The sequence below is a fragment of the Myripristis murdjan genome, chromosome 2 (genome assembly GCF_902150065.1).
Source record: "Myripristis murdjan chromosome 2, fMyrMur1.1, whole genome shotgun sequence".
Classification (NCBI taxonomy): domain Eukaryota; kingdom Metazoa; phylum Chordata; class Actinopteri; order Holocentriformes; family Holocentridae; genus Myripristis; species Myripristis murdjan.
The window spans coordinates 12,340,001-12,353,938 of record NC_043981.1 but is presented as its reverse complement, the minus strand read 5'-3'; the positions used below and the strand labels follow the sequence as shown (position 1 = coordinate 12,353,938).

At 42.4% G+C, this 13,938-nt stretch overlaps 1 long non-coding RNA gene across 1 annotated transcript in view; it reads left to right on the top strand.

Moving 5' to 3' along the window:
• The first annotated feature begins 10,613 nt into the window (after positions 1-10,613).
• LOC115370229 (uncharacterized) overlaps positions 10,614-13,938 on the top strand; it is a 50,430-nt gene continuing 47,105 nt past the window's right edge. Inside the window, exon 1 of the long non-coding RNA XR_003929229.1 lies at positions 10,614-10,911. This is a non-coding gene — a long non-coding RNA (uncharacterized LOC115370229). The remainder of the gene's footprint in view (positions 10,912-13,938) is intronic.

Here is a 13,938-nt window from a genome sequence, read left to right as displayed (position 1 = left end):
AGAAAACGCCGGGCGCATTCCTGAGATCCACAGACAACCATGCCCGACCGTGAGAGAGAGAGAGAGGGAGTGTGTGTGTGTGTGTGTGTGTGTGTGTGTGTGTGTGTGTGTGTGTGTGTGTGTGTGTGTGTGTGTGTGTGTGCGGGGTGGCTGCACGCGCGCGCGCCAACGTGCGTCTCTGCGGGGGTGGAGAGCTTGGAGACCACACACTTTGCGCATTGCCCCCACACACGGGACCAACCAGCACACTTGGCCCTAAAACTAGGCTACCATTTAACTTGGGGAAAAAAAGATAACTGCCTCTCGGTTGGCAACAACAATTTAGATGTACCTTTTTTAAAAAAGACAATTTGATGCGTGAAAATCCCTTTTTTTGACCAAGTGGACAGATTAAAATCTGCTCCTTGGAGAAGCCCCGCATGGTTAAAGCAGAGAGTAAACGAGGTGATGAGATGGATTTTGGACACGTTCCGCGGTTACTAACGACACTACTACTGAATAACAACAACAATACTGAATTGTTTTCACATTTTTCAAGCCGATCGCACACCATGTTGCGCAATCTGCATGGATACGATCGGCGGAATCGTGCCGACGAACGAGCAAAAAAAAAAAAAAAAAGTGTATTCAACTTCCCTCTCTCCAGCAGGCAGCAACAACAACGAGCGATCGAGGCTGGATAAAGTTAATATTAAGCATTGCCTAGGGAATAAAGTGCGGTATGAAAAGTGGGTCCACTTACCATGGCTGTGTCTGCTGGCCGCATGTCCCCATGAGAGTGTTGTGTGCAGAAGACGCATACCGATACTAGTGGTCGGAAGCGCAGCGCGACACGTCAACGCATGTTGCCTCCATATCATAAAGGGGATTCTTCAGCTGCTGCCTTCAGCCCAGTGGTGCCCAACCCGGGGTCCGGGGACCTCCAGGGGGACACAGGGTGGTCCCCCGGCCAAATGAGCAATAGTTTCAAAAGGAGTCAGCCACAAGCGGCTGTGGTTTACAGTGATTTCAGAACAGCTAAGAGGCGTGGTTGTTGCTTAAACCAGGGGTGTCAATTCACAAACCCCAAAGTATGTGGTAAAATCCTGCACCTAATGTCATGTGCAAACAAAACTTACAATCCCTGCTGATTAAAATTTTAAAGTGGAACAATTATTGATGAAAGGTATTGAGTCAATGTGATGGATTATTACACAGCAATATGATTGGATCAAAATGCTCCCTTATGTGGCTGTTTTTATTTCTTTGTTTAATAATATTTTATGCTCTTTGCTGTCTGTTATCGTGATAAAAACTTTAAGATCAACAATCTGATTCTAGTCAGTGCCATATCCAATGAGAGCCTGAGCCAAATCAGAGCTGTTTCAAAATCACTGCAAATCAAAGCCTCTCAAATCTTACTGCTTTGATAAAACGTGGTAACACACCATTAAAACAAAAAAGAAAACAAATGATTGAGACAACTTTTATTTTTTTAATTGATCATTATGAAATGTTATTTTTCCACCTATAGTTATTGAACATTATAGCTGAGCACACATAATGGGCAATATGAGGTGGTTTCTGTTTGGTGCATTAATATTTAAATGAGCTGTGATGGCATCAAATGCGGCTCAGCCGGTCAGTAATGAGCACCAGAACTATCTGATTTATTTATAAGTATTCATTATTATTTCACCCCTTAAAAGTTAGAGAAATGAGAGAAAACAGAACTGATTTTTTCCAAACATCTCACCCCTAATGGTATTTTAAATTACATCTGACTACAGAAATCTTCTCTGACGGGGTGCAGAGCTGCTTGGAGCGGAAAATTGTTTCTGTGTTAGCCCACTGACCATCCCATGGTTCACATTTTGCAGAGCCACCTCCTGTCAATGAAACTGGATGTACAGACACAAACTGCAGGTACTGGAACACCAGCTGTTGTGCAGATGTACCAATCAATGTGAAACGCAACAGAACGCAAAGAAAAAGAGCAAAACCGTAAGTCCCCACAGGAATATTATAGAGCACTGTGCTGATACCATAGGAGATATAAACTCACTATTGAGTGCTGCACTATAGGAATATTACAGGAATACTATTGTGATTGACTCATTAGATGTGGTGATTTAAAGCATGGAGAGAATTTTCTATGTTGCTGTCATTTGTCACCATTATTGATTGACTGATGGATGGATGGATGGTTAGGTGGATTGAGAGAGACAGACAGAGAGAGAGAGAGAGAGGGAGAGAGAGAGAGAGAGACTACATTGGCTACATTGTTTCTGTTCATGTGATCTTTAGGTTTGTGGCTACAGCGGTTCAGTATACAAGCCTATCAGTGTGTCGATCCCTCCTGTTACATCACACGAACCTGTCTGTGCACCAGGGACCGAGGGGGAAAGAAGTCATTTCGGCAGATGATGACATTTCGTGGAAAAAGCTGAAGTGCCAATTCATGGGTGTGCACACACGCACACACACACAAACACACACACACTGCATCTATGGGGACTATCACTCTTCTTTTCCTCACAGACAGCAAGTTGAAATACAGGCAAGTCTCTGTGATTTTCCCACCCTAACACCTTGCCTTCTCAAACACACATACACACACACACACACACACACACACACGTACACACACAGTTTGAATTAATCCTGCAGCACTGGGAGGCAGGAGTGCGCTGCCGTTTTAATTGAAGAGATAACAGACTGAATGTTTTTGTCTGCAGTGGAAGCCGAAAAGATTTCTACTCATCCTGCCTTGCTGCACCGTGGAGAGACAAACGGCTGGCAGCGCTCTGCAGTGGCTGCAAACCAAGGCATGGGCACAACAAGACACAGGCTGGCATGCAAACAACGGCAGTGTCCGGCGGATGTATGTGCACGCATTCACACGGCAAAGACACAAACACAGAGATAGCAAGTGCTTACCAGCAGGCTTGAATCCAGACAGTTAAAACCCAGGGCAACCCAGACGGCGTGATCTGCCTCTTTATTTCTCCTCCCGTCTTCCTTCATCTCTCTCTCTCTCTCTCTCTCTCTCTTTCTCCCTCTCTCTCTTTCTCTCTGTCACACACACTTTGCTCATCTCCCGCTCCATCTGTCTCTCACTCGACTTACTCTGCAAACCACGCTCTGCAGCAGTCCACATGCATAGATGGACCGGTGAGACAGTCCCTCCCTCTCTCTGGCTCTCTGCTTTTCTGTCTCCCTCTCAGATTCTGCTGCCATGTCCTACAGGATACCGGCATCCTCCGTCTCTGCTCCCCACCAGCCTTCACTTCTCATCTTTTAAGACTACCAATCTCCACTGATCAATGGACAGCCGGCAAGCAAGCTTTACTGCCTCCACCTCCCTCAGCTTCACTGTTTGTGTGTGTGTGTGTGTGTGTGTGTGTGTGTGTGTGTGTGTGAGAGAGAGTGAGTCTTTTGCTGTGAGGAGAGGAGGCTTCCAACCCACACACCACTCTCCAGAGCTCTCAGCCTCCACAGTGCCTCATCAGTTGACCACTCCATACCCCTACGCATCAATACTGTGCATGTGTGTGTGTATATGCGTGCACAGCATCCCAGCACACCCACACGTGCCCGCAGGTGCTCGACACCCATACATCCACATCCACACACACACACACACACACACACACACAGAGTGAGGCCATTAAAATCAAAGCCCACTCATCTTCAGTGTCAGTGTAATCAAGAGGTGGTGGATTTGTGCATGTCTTAAGAAGGGCAGCGACAACATTGGGGATTTCTGGAGCCAAAGCGTCCTCAGAAAACATCCTGCAGAGAAGTCGTAATGGTAACAGTTTTTTTGTGTAATAAGGCGATATTGTGTTTGACGATGTAGATACAGGAATCCCAGCAACTTTAGGGAGCTCATTCTGAATCAATACCGTTCTCTCTGTGTGCCTGTTAGCATCGAAAATCACACTACTGTCTTACAGTCTTTTAAGAGCAGAGACAGCCTGATATGTAAAAGTAAGCATGACTCATCATCAACAACATCTATGCAAAAGCCAGCATGACTAACATGATAACAGGCCTGACAGTCTGTGGTGTGGTGGTGTTGACGCCGCCTGAGTGCACAAACAAAAAGTTCAGGCTTTTCGGTGCTTTTCAGGCTTTTCCATCTTTTATTGATGGGCTTCTCTATTATGTCGAGAGTTCGGTTGAGATCCAGGTTTATTTGAGGATCCCTCAGAAGGTTGTCAGAGCTTATGCCACATTTAGGTCATATCGCAAAGAAGGACTAAGTAGGAAAGATCACATTTTCACATGTTGGAGGACGTGTTTATAATCCTTAAACTGTAAATTTAACAAACTATGCTCATGATAGAGTTGGTTTGTGATAAAAGTAGGATTATATTATGATTTATTTACCTTTAACAGTAGAAGCCACTGATATGAGAAAGCTATTTCCAGAAACCTCCATGTTATCCACCAACTAATCAAAATATATCAGAGCTTTTACAAAAAAATGTGAGATTCCTGGTTGTAATTACCAATTGGATGTTAAAAGGAACATGATTTACAAGTTGAACGAAGGCACTTATTGTAAATACCACACGACATGAATGTGGCATTGTGACACCTTGGCTGCTAAATTGCTTGCTGAGACAGCTGTTAATGTCTACCTTCCTGTTTAGGTTGACATTTTTTTGGGAGTCTGATTTGGTTTAACCTACTGCTTTTTAGCTCCTGTTATCTTGCCTGTAGCCTATCCACTTGCAAAGCTGCTGTAGCTTCATGTTCATATTTAGTGCTTGGCAGCTACCCAATTAGCAGATAGAGTTGGTGCATAAATCTTCGAAAAATCTGTCGTGAACAAATGGGGCAAGAGTATTTTCTGCACTTGCATGCTGTTCCTCTACAGCCTTAGTTAAAGCCACCAGTAACACCTGTGTTTACCCTGCTATTTCATGTCAAAATGGCTGCTGTGAAAAAGACCTGCTCACCTGGTCCAAATTATTCAACTAAGCAAATGGAACAAAATGATTAGTTGGAGTTTCAAACGTTTGGAAGCTTAAAAATCTCCATCTACATCTGCTCCTTTGTGATTGGTTCAGATGAAAGAGATTTCACCTGGGTTCACCTCATCAGTCTTACAGTATCACTTCATGAAATCGGCGAGTGTTCTCAGTGTTGTGGATGTTCAGTGTACATCCCATCAGTGCAAAGGAGCTTATCTTACCACTTACCTCTTTTGAGGAGTTTTCAGAAGAGGTTAGAAATAATGGAGATGAAATAACAAGAACTGGTCTTTACATGTTGACTACCTGCCCGCTCAGTTTTATTTTACCCACAGCTTCAGTTTTTGCCGTTCAGCAGATCAAGCTAATTTAAAACGAAGACAATCTGAGTGACCTCAACCCCACCGGGGTTATAAATAGTCATCTAAATTCATCCTGGCCAGCCTGGTCTTTAAGGAGGAGGAGCAATCAGTGAAAATCAATGCAAGTGATGCAGTGGAGGAATCACAAGGTGTCAAATTTAATCATAACAAATTAGCTGCTGGTTTGAGGCCTCAAAAAAACAAAAAAAACAAACAAACAAAAAAAAAACAATGCAGAAACAGAGCCCTGTTTCTTTCCAAGAGGATACTGGACGACAGAGGACGACCCTGCATGGAATAACACATCATTCAGAGCCTTAAAGTGAGCTATATTACATATTAGCAATAACTAAACGAACTTTTCTGAATGATGAATAACTGAATTATTTTAATTGTGATCACTTTCTGATGTAAAGCTGGTATAGATATAAAATTAAAAAAAAAAAAAAAAAGAAATAGAAACTTCGAGATTAAAGCCTTAAACTAGCTAAGAAACATGATTTTGCTGGTCTTGCTTCCATACCTCAGAGTATTTTGGGCTGTAACATGATGTTGTGATTGAACATACTGCGTGACATAACATGAGACTGTACTGTTGGACCATAACAAACATGTAAAGCCACTCAGAAGAATGGCTCGCCTCCTCCAACATGTAATCTTGAGCCGCCACAAATTCCAGATTCTTCAAAATGGATAATTTCCAGCTGTCAGGATACGACCGTGGCGTCTCAGGAGAAAGAAACAAGTGTCTGTTCTCGTTAAACAGATGCACCTCATATTGTGGAGGCTGCAAACAAGGTGAAAAAGTAACTTTTCAGGTTGTAGTTAATGAGTCTAACCCTACCCTGCGCTGTATGGTCGCAGAAACACGTGACTAGAAATGCGATTTTCAACTTGACCTTAGCTCTTGATTCAGCATGATTGCACAGATGTACTTGACACGCAGAGGGCGTAAGCTGTGCATTGAGCATATTAATGAGTGATGAGTGAATTTACATGGATATTTGTGCATGAAAAACTATTCCATTCATGAGCTGGAGCATGCGAATACCATACAGAGCATGTAAATACCACATATAGTTAATAATAGAAGCTCACACCTCGGTAATTAGTGACCCTAGTGCAATCGCTGATACATGCACCTATTAGCTCAAATTAGTGAGGCATTTCAATTTCTATTTGCTGTTCATTTTGTGTGAACAGCACAGGCCCTGTTCCCACTTTAATGACAGAAATACACGACATTCTCATTCATGTGTGCGCGGAATGCTTGTGGCCGGGATGTGAGGATGCACACAAACAGTTTTTCCCAAATGTGACCTCAACAGGGATATGATCTAGTGTATCTGGAGCACTGTGTGCATGTAAAAGCACTCATTTAGTCATGGTGTAGGAGAGGTAGTTCTGTAATCCGCCTGTCTGAGCCTGAGTCATTTACATAGGTAATGGTAGGGGTAGCGCTCAAAAATGTGTGGGGGCGGAAAATATACAATTCTCCACCAGCATACAAAAACAGTCAGAGAGAGAGGGAGAGAGCGAGAAAGAGGGACAAGAAAGGGAGAGAGGGAGATGTAGGTGTCAGGCTCCTGAAGCACTCTAAAATGATGGGTAATTACATTTCAAATTACCGATGGGAACAAGAGCGAACTCCCTGACTCTGGTGCGCAGGGAAATGCATTAAGAGCAGCAAAATCAGCGAGCAATAGGTAATTTCTAGAATTCCTATGTTTAGGCAGCTCCGATTTGCATAGTTGAAAATACCAGCTTAAAGGGGCACTTCACGGAAAAAAAAAAACAAAAAAAACAAATCCGATTTATTATGCGTCTCGTTTCGCGCACTTTCCAAAAACTATTAACGGTGTTACACAATTTCAATTTGGAGTTTGATTTATTTTAAGAGTCGGAGAGTTTGGATTCGGCGTCCTCTGACATCACTGGGGGAGGCAGAATATTTCAATTTGAAACAGAAGTTAAAAACTGCAGTCGGAAATATTTTAATGTAAAAATGCCCCGTCTTATCAGCTTAAATCACAAAGTGGGGCTGGAGATTCAAATTAAAACCTGTGAAAAAGAAAAAAAAAAAATAGAAAAAAGTAAGTAAGTTAGGTCTCTTTCCTCTCTCACCTCTTTAGCTTGTTTGGTATGAAGCATCTCAAATTGGCCAGGTGGTTAAATGTGAGTTTACATGCAGTTTACTGACGTCACCTAACATGATTTGGAGGGTGAATTCTGAGATTTCAAATTCAAACAATTACTCCTCGCTGCCATTTGGAGCCTCAAAGGTGCCAAGCTGAGTGTGTAGAACAACTGTGGCTTTTAATAAAATCCTGATCAAACAGTTACATGGCTCAGGTTCAGTGAGGGATTTCGTTAGGAGAGCTCAGTTTCAAAGTTACAAGTTGTTTTGTGCAGTTATTACAGTGATATCAAAGGTTTCCGCTCACATTTGTGACAAACAAAGACCAAGGTCGGGTCAAGGATGTGTTCAGAGAATGAAATGCCCCTTGATATGCTTTATTCTTTGATACATGCCATTTGGCTGAGACTTTTATGCAAACCCCCTACGAGCACGGGTCAGTGCGGAATACAAAATAAACTCGATATTGCATGTTTGTCTAAATGTTGTGAAAAAAAATCTGCAGCATTTGATTCCAAAATATGAAAACCATCCATTGTTCTGTATACCAACACTAAAAGGGTTAAGGGTTCAGTTCCCATAGCGGACCCCCATGCTAAAATATGAGCAACTCACCAACATCAAATGGAATGTATTATTGCTGGTATGTAAAATAAAACTTGGCCTTCAGGATTTAACAATTCTGACACAATGACCAGTTCACATTAGGTAACAGTCCTATTTTGAAATCCATACGTTAGACAGGGAATGATCTCAAAACAACAACAACAACAAAAAAAAGAGGAAATGCCACTGAAGCAAATCTAATTTGGCTGTGCAGTAAAACATGTGGGTAATGTGTTTTGCGGCATCTGGAAAAAGCAAAAAAATGACAAAAGACATTGTATATATATATATAAAAAAATCTAAGAAAGTAAGTTAAACTGTACAGCGCCGAGCCAAACAGCCCTCCTACATACATGCCACAGAAGAAGATGAACTGCTCTGAAAGTGCTGCTGTACCAGTTTGAGGTGGGCTGGTAGTTTTTTTTTTTTTTTCTTTCCTCTTCTTTTTTTTTTCTCCCTCTATATTTCGTTTCATTTTTGCGGCTCCCTGGCTGACTGGTCAGATTGTTGCTATGGAATGTGCTGTGGGACAAAAGGAGCGCAGATCCAGAAACTCAGTGACCTCCTGGAGAGGCCTCTCCCTCTCTCTACCTCTCTCTCTCTCTCACTCTCTGTGTTTTAGTCTACCTCTCTCTCTCTTCTCACTCTCCATTAGCTTCTTCTCATCCTCTATATTTGAAACTTATTCTCTCTCTCTTTCTCTCTCTCTGTCAGGCACTTTGATGTCGAGCTGGCCCAGGTATTCTCACTTGGTCTCTTTCACTCACACAAACAGCTTGGCTATATTCTTAGCCTGTGACACAGGGGTGTGTGTGTGTGTGTGAATGTGATTTCTTACACACACACACATGCACACAGAGGAATGTGTGGGAATCTCCCTCTGGCTACCTCTGTAACCTGCATCTGAAGCTGGTGAGGGGCCAAGAAGCCGGCAGACCCAGGAGACTAAATGCAAATAGTGGAGAAGCTGGTTGGCTGCCTGGCTGAGATCAAAGATCCTCTCCGCATAGCTCAACTCCGCTAGACATGCATGAACAGCATTCAGCGCTCGCTTCCATAGACAGCCTGCATACATGCATGTGTATGTGTTTGTGTGTGTGTCTATGTGGGCGTACCGGCAGTGTGTGGGTGCAAGCGCGAAAGCAATAACATCCTTTTTTAAGAATTTTTTTTTTCAGACTTTCAAGGAATTTGTGCTTCAAGCAAACGAGACACCCTGAATAGCAGCAAATGAATGCTGACCTTGGTGGTTAAAAAAAAAAAAAAATGCCTTTCAAATATTTGAGCGAGTGCGAGGTGTACTCAAGACGATTAAATAGGATCAATCAATGTCTTTTTTATGATTTTTTTCAAATACACACGGAGAGGTGGGATTAGGTTAGCCGTGGCTTAATTGTCACAACGGTGCTTTAATCTGTCTCCAGCCTCTTCATGTCCGTCTGTGGATTGAAGAGGTGTAATTGGTGCAATCAATGAGCTTTTACTTGGATTCACCTGGCAGAGTGTGTGTGTGTGTGTGTCTGCTCAGATGGAGTATTTACACTCGATAGTTTGCACACTGAAGGTATGGATTTGCTCCTGGAGGGATTAGCAAATTTAAGATGAGAGGATGAAGGGATAGCTGCTGCAAAGACACACACACACACACACAAACAGGAAACAACACATGAGCAGGTTGCACACTTTTTTTTTTTTTTTTTTTTTTTTTGCAGATTTACATGCAAACCACTCATCTTTTAGATCTTCTGCTGACCAAACCAAAGCATCATTTCTCCCTTTTTGTTTGCTTGAAAATGAAATGACCCGTGTCATGATTGCTGGAATGATTTTCCACACCTTTAGCATAACTTAGAGGAAACAAGGGAAAAAAATTAACCACCATGGAGAGAGAGAGACTGGTAGCATCACCATAGATACTTCCAGGCTCTACAGCTGTGCCCTAAAAATACCTGGAAACTCTCAGTTGTAACAAGTGTAATATTCAGTGTTAAAATCTAGTTGTTCTTCAGACAAGGTAAAAAAAAAAAAAAAAATCTGCCAATCAGCCAATTATCTGCCAATTATTCCCAGTGCAGTTTCACTTGTTTCAGGATTTTTTCTGTGAACAAGTATGAATATGTTAAAAAGGTAGAATAAGACAGATCAACCCACTAGGATCAAGAAAATGAAAATTCAAGCTGATTAACACTGGAACCACCTGGGATTATTTCATCCCACTGGCAGATTTTTTTCACATATTGTAAGAAAAAAAAAAAAAAAGGATTTGAATACCGAAAGCGACAAAATGACATGTTAAAATGGTGTTTTTTGCTGTGCGAATATTTAACACCCGTGTCACCAAGTTCCACTTATTAACCACTTAAGAAAGTCATTAATTAAAGGGACAATATGTAAGATTACTTAATGTGAATGTGGCCCCAAATTCTATTTTAATGTGCGCACATTTACTCAGTGTCAACCAACAGCCATTTCCAGGTTAAAGGTTTTCTGCAAGCCCCGATCTTCCAACCAATCAGAGGAGCTCTGGAGGGAATGGGGGTGCCTTACCTGTGCGTCAATCAAGTCGATGTGCACCCAATTGATGGAGCCCAATGCAGGTTATAGCTTCAGTTAAATAGTCATGTGCAATAAACAAGCCAGTAAAGAAAGTTCACACACCTGCGCAGCCTGAAACAACAAAAAGCAGGTGAACAACAGGAAAAGAAGGTAAACGAAAAGGGGCGGACAAATGGCTTTTCAAAACCAGAGTTTCAACCGGTGCTGCTTTTTCCTGACGGACTGAGCTGAGAGCGGCGACAAATGTCTAAACCGATGAAGAAATGGCATTACTTCTGCTTCCCTGGTGAGTTTTCCCAGTGTTTTTCCAAAGTCGACTCATTTTGTTTTGCAGTTGCATTGATTCACTGTTTTGACATGCAAAGCAGGTAAACACAGGTGTTACCAATGACGTTAATTAAGGCCCTGCTCCTCTCTTCCATTTTAGTCTTTCCAGTCAGCGTGCATGAACAATCGCAGGCCTAAACTGAACAGAAACTTAATTAATTTCATCAGCAACACCTTTGTTTACCTGCTCTTTCATGTCAAAATGGCTGCTGTGAAAAATTTCCTCCATAGACTTCAGTTCAAACGAAAAGCCTACAGTCTCCCTGCTCGTACCTCACAGTTTTGCACGGTTGCAACCAGTGACCGAGCGAACGTTACAGAAAACAGTTAATAGCCCGCCGCGTTGTTGGCTTTACATCTCGTCCCGACTGCGTGCATGCGTCCAAGCATCGTCGCAACAGCTGATGCTGTCTGGCCTGCAAATGGCAAGTCACACCGTAAACAAACCACCGACTTGATTTATGTGATTTTGGCAGCAACAAAATGGGTGAGAAGTAGCAGAACAGCAGTAGAACAGTTGGTGCGGTGTGTCAAAAATAGAGATAGGGTGTCTGTCGACGCTGTGAGCAAAGAAGGCGCGCCGCCACACTCACATCCTGTCTAGGCAATGCCATTGATTATAATATGGGAAGGGTCTGTATATTTTGTTGACGCCCGTTGACGATGCTAGAAGAATACCCCAGCTATGTGCAAGAAACATGCGATTGTCCTCACATAACATCGGTATAATTAATAAGAACTCTAGCCTATATCTCAAAGAAGTTAAACATTTTTTCCTCACTAATATGCAATTTTATAGCAGCAAATTACTCCACATTGTAATCACATCATGTGCTCAATGGAGGAAACTTGTACTATAAGTATGCATAAGTAAGCATTCCCGTCCACACCATGTGATATTAGCTGTGGTGGTCACTTATGTGCAGCAGAAACTGAGGTCAGATATTTGAAGAGAGGGAGTTGAACGAGAGGATTAAAAATCAAAAACCTCTGCGGTTGTATTAAATGACTGGATTGTAAACACATATCGGCATGTAAGGTGTTTGGACAAATAGACGGTGTCACGGCTCGACAGACGAGGTCGCGTTTGGGGTGCGGATGTAAATGCAGCCGCTGGATTATGGTGTTATGCAGGCTGGAGCACCAGCTATTTGCAGCTTTCCAAAGGCATTTGAGGGCTTGTGACCAGAGGGTCGCTGGGTGGACTGGCTGGGGGAAATTTGGGGGAAGGGAGGAACGAGCGAGTAGTGCTTCACCCCCTCCCCTTCTCAGCAACCCCTGCCTCAGTGCAGCTGCTTATTGGCCAGCAGGAGAGCGCAGCACCAAGCGGCTCCCAGGTGTGAATACACATGAATATGAATAAATGTTGATGAAAAACTGCATATACACAGATGAAGTCAAGATTTCTGCTTCAGATTCATTTCAGAAAACATGGTCATGACCTGAAGTGTATCTTTTAATATGTATAAAGCCGTCTGTAAATTAAGGATCTACCAAGGACTGCAGCTTCTTAACATCCTTTAATAAGTACCATCATGCATTTTAAGATTGTGCTGGCAATTATTTAGTAAAGGTTAGTGGCACTTTTTTAAATATCTAACATAACATCATCCTTGAGTTTAGAAAGACCTATAGATAGATAGATAGATAGATATTATGACAGCCTGCACCAACACTGAAAACTCTGCCGTCGCCCATGGCTGTTAACTGCGTTGTTTTGTTAATTCAGGACCTCATCTTCCTCATATCACTTCAGTGCCATTTCCAAAGCTGTTTAAATATTACATTCGCTAGATAGGAACTTTATTTATTCAGTCCAGTTGTTGCAGCAGCAGCTCACATTTGAGGCACACCGTGCAGCCTAACAGGAACGCTATAATAAGGGTAACAAAATCATTTTAAAACGTTAAAACGCTACATTTCGAGGGGGAATATTCCTCAAGCCGGCCTGCTGTGCAGAACTGGTGACGGTCCAACTTGTGACAATCAAGGCTCTGCACAGTGAATCTAGTAACTGTGCATTGTGAACAAACCTCTCTAGCTCGACGAGCACTGTTGTATATTTAATAAATAATGTCTATTATATGCCCAGAGTTATTGGCAGAACATGTTTACAATAGCAGGCGTTTATTCACGTCGCAGCCCGTTACAATGTCGAGTGATTCTACTGTATATGCAGTATGAACTATAGCCGGTGTGTATTTAAGTATTTGTGTATGTATGTGCGTGTGTATGTGTGTGTGCGCGAGTGTGTGTGTGTGTGCGCCTTGTGTACAAGAGAAGAGAACAAGAACACATGGGGCGCGTGGGTGTATTCTGGCAAAGAACGGTCACATTGCCTTCTTCCAACAAAGAAGAAATGCTACATTTCATATCTGAGAAATAGTGATAATGCCTCTCGCAGCCAGCAAGATTCTCAACATGAAACTGAGAATATCATGAATCCGTCGAGTCAATCTGATTTCTGATGAATTTGTGTGTGAAAAAACATTAAGCAGCACCTGTTCTTTTTTCTCCTGCCTTTATTATTATTCATTCAAATCAAAAGCTGGAATTTGGTGAAAAATTCAAAACCACTCGCTGTAAAGAGGTCTTATCTGGACGCCATAAAGAAATCACGGAGATTGAAGGCTCCGCTGCTATAATACGCATTGCAGTTTTGCTTTGAACTGAGCAAATTGAGAGTGTATTGAGTCCTAACTCTGTTGAACATTAGAAATCACAGAACGTTGAAGGCCAAATCCTCTGCTAATCCTCTTTTATTGGAGCTGCTGCTTGTAGAGACAGACATTGTGTTGAACTTTAATATTCTTGTTTCCCTTGATAGAGTGGACAAACACAAATGCATACTTTCTGCATTCCGACACACACACACACGTTCTCTTTTCATACACACACACACACACACACACATGCACGCTGCCTATTGAGTGAGAAGTGAATCATCGTTCCAGACAATATCTTTGTCAAACACTCTGGCATTGAC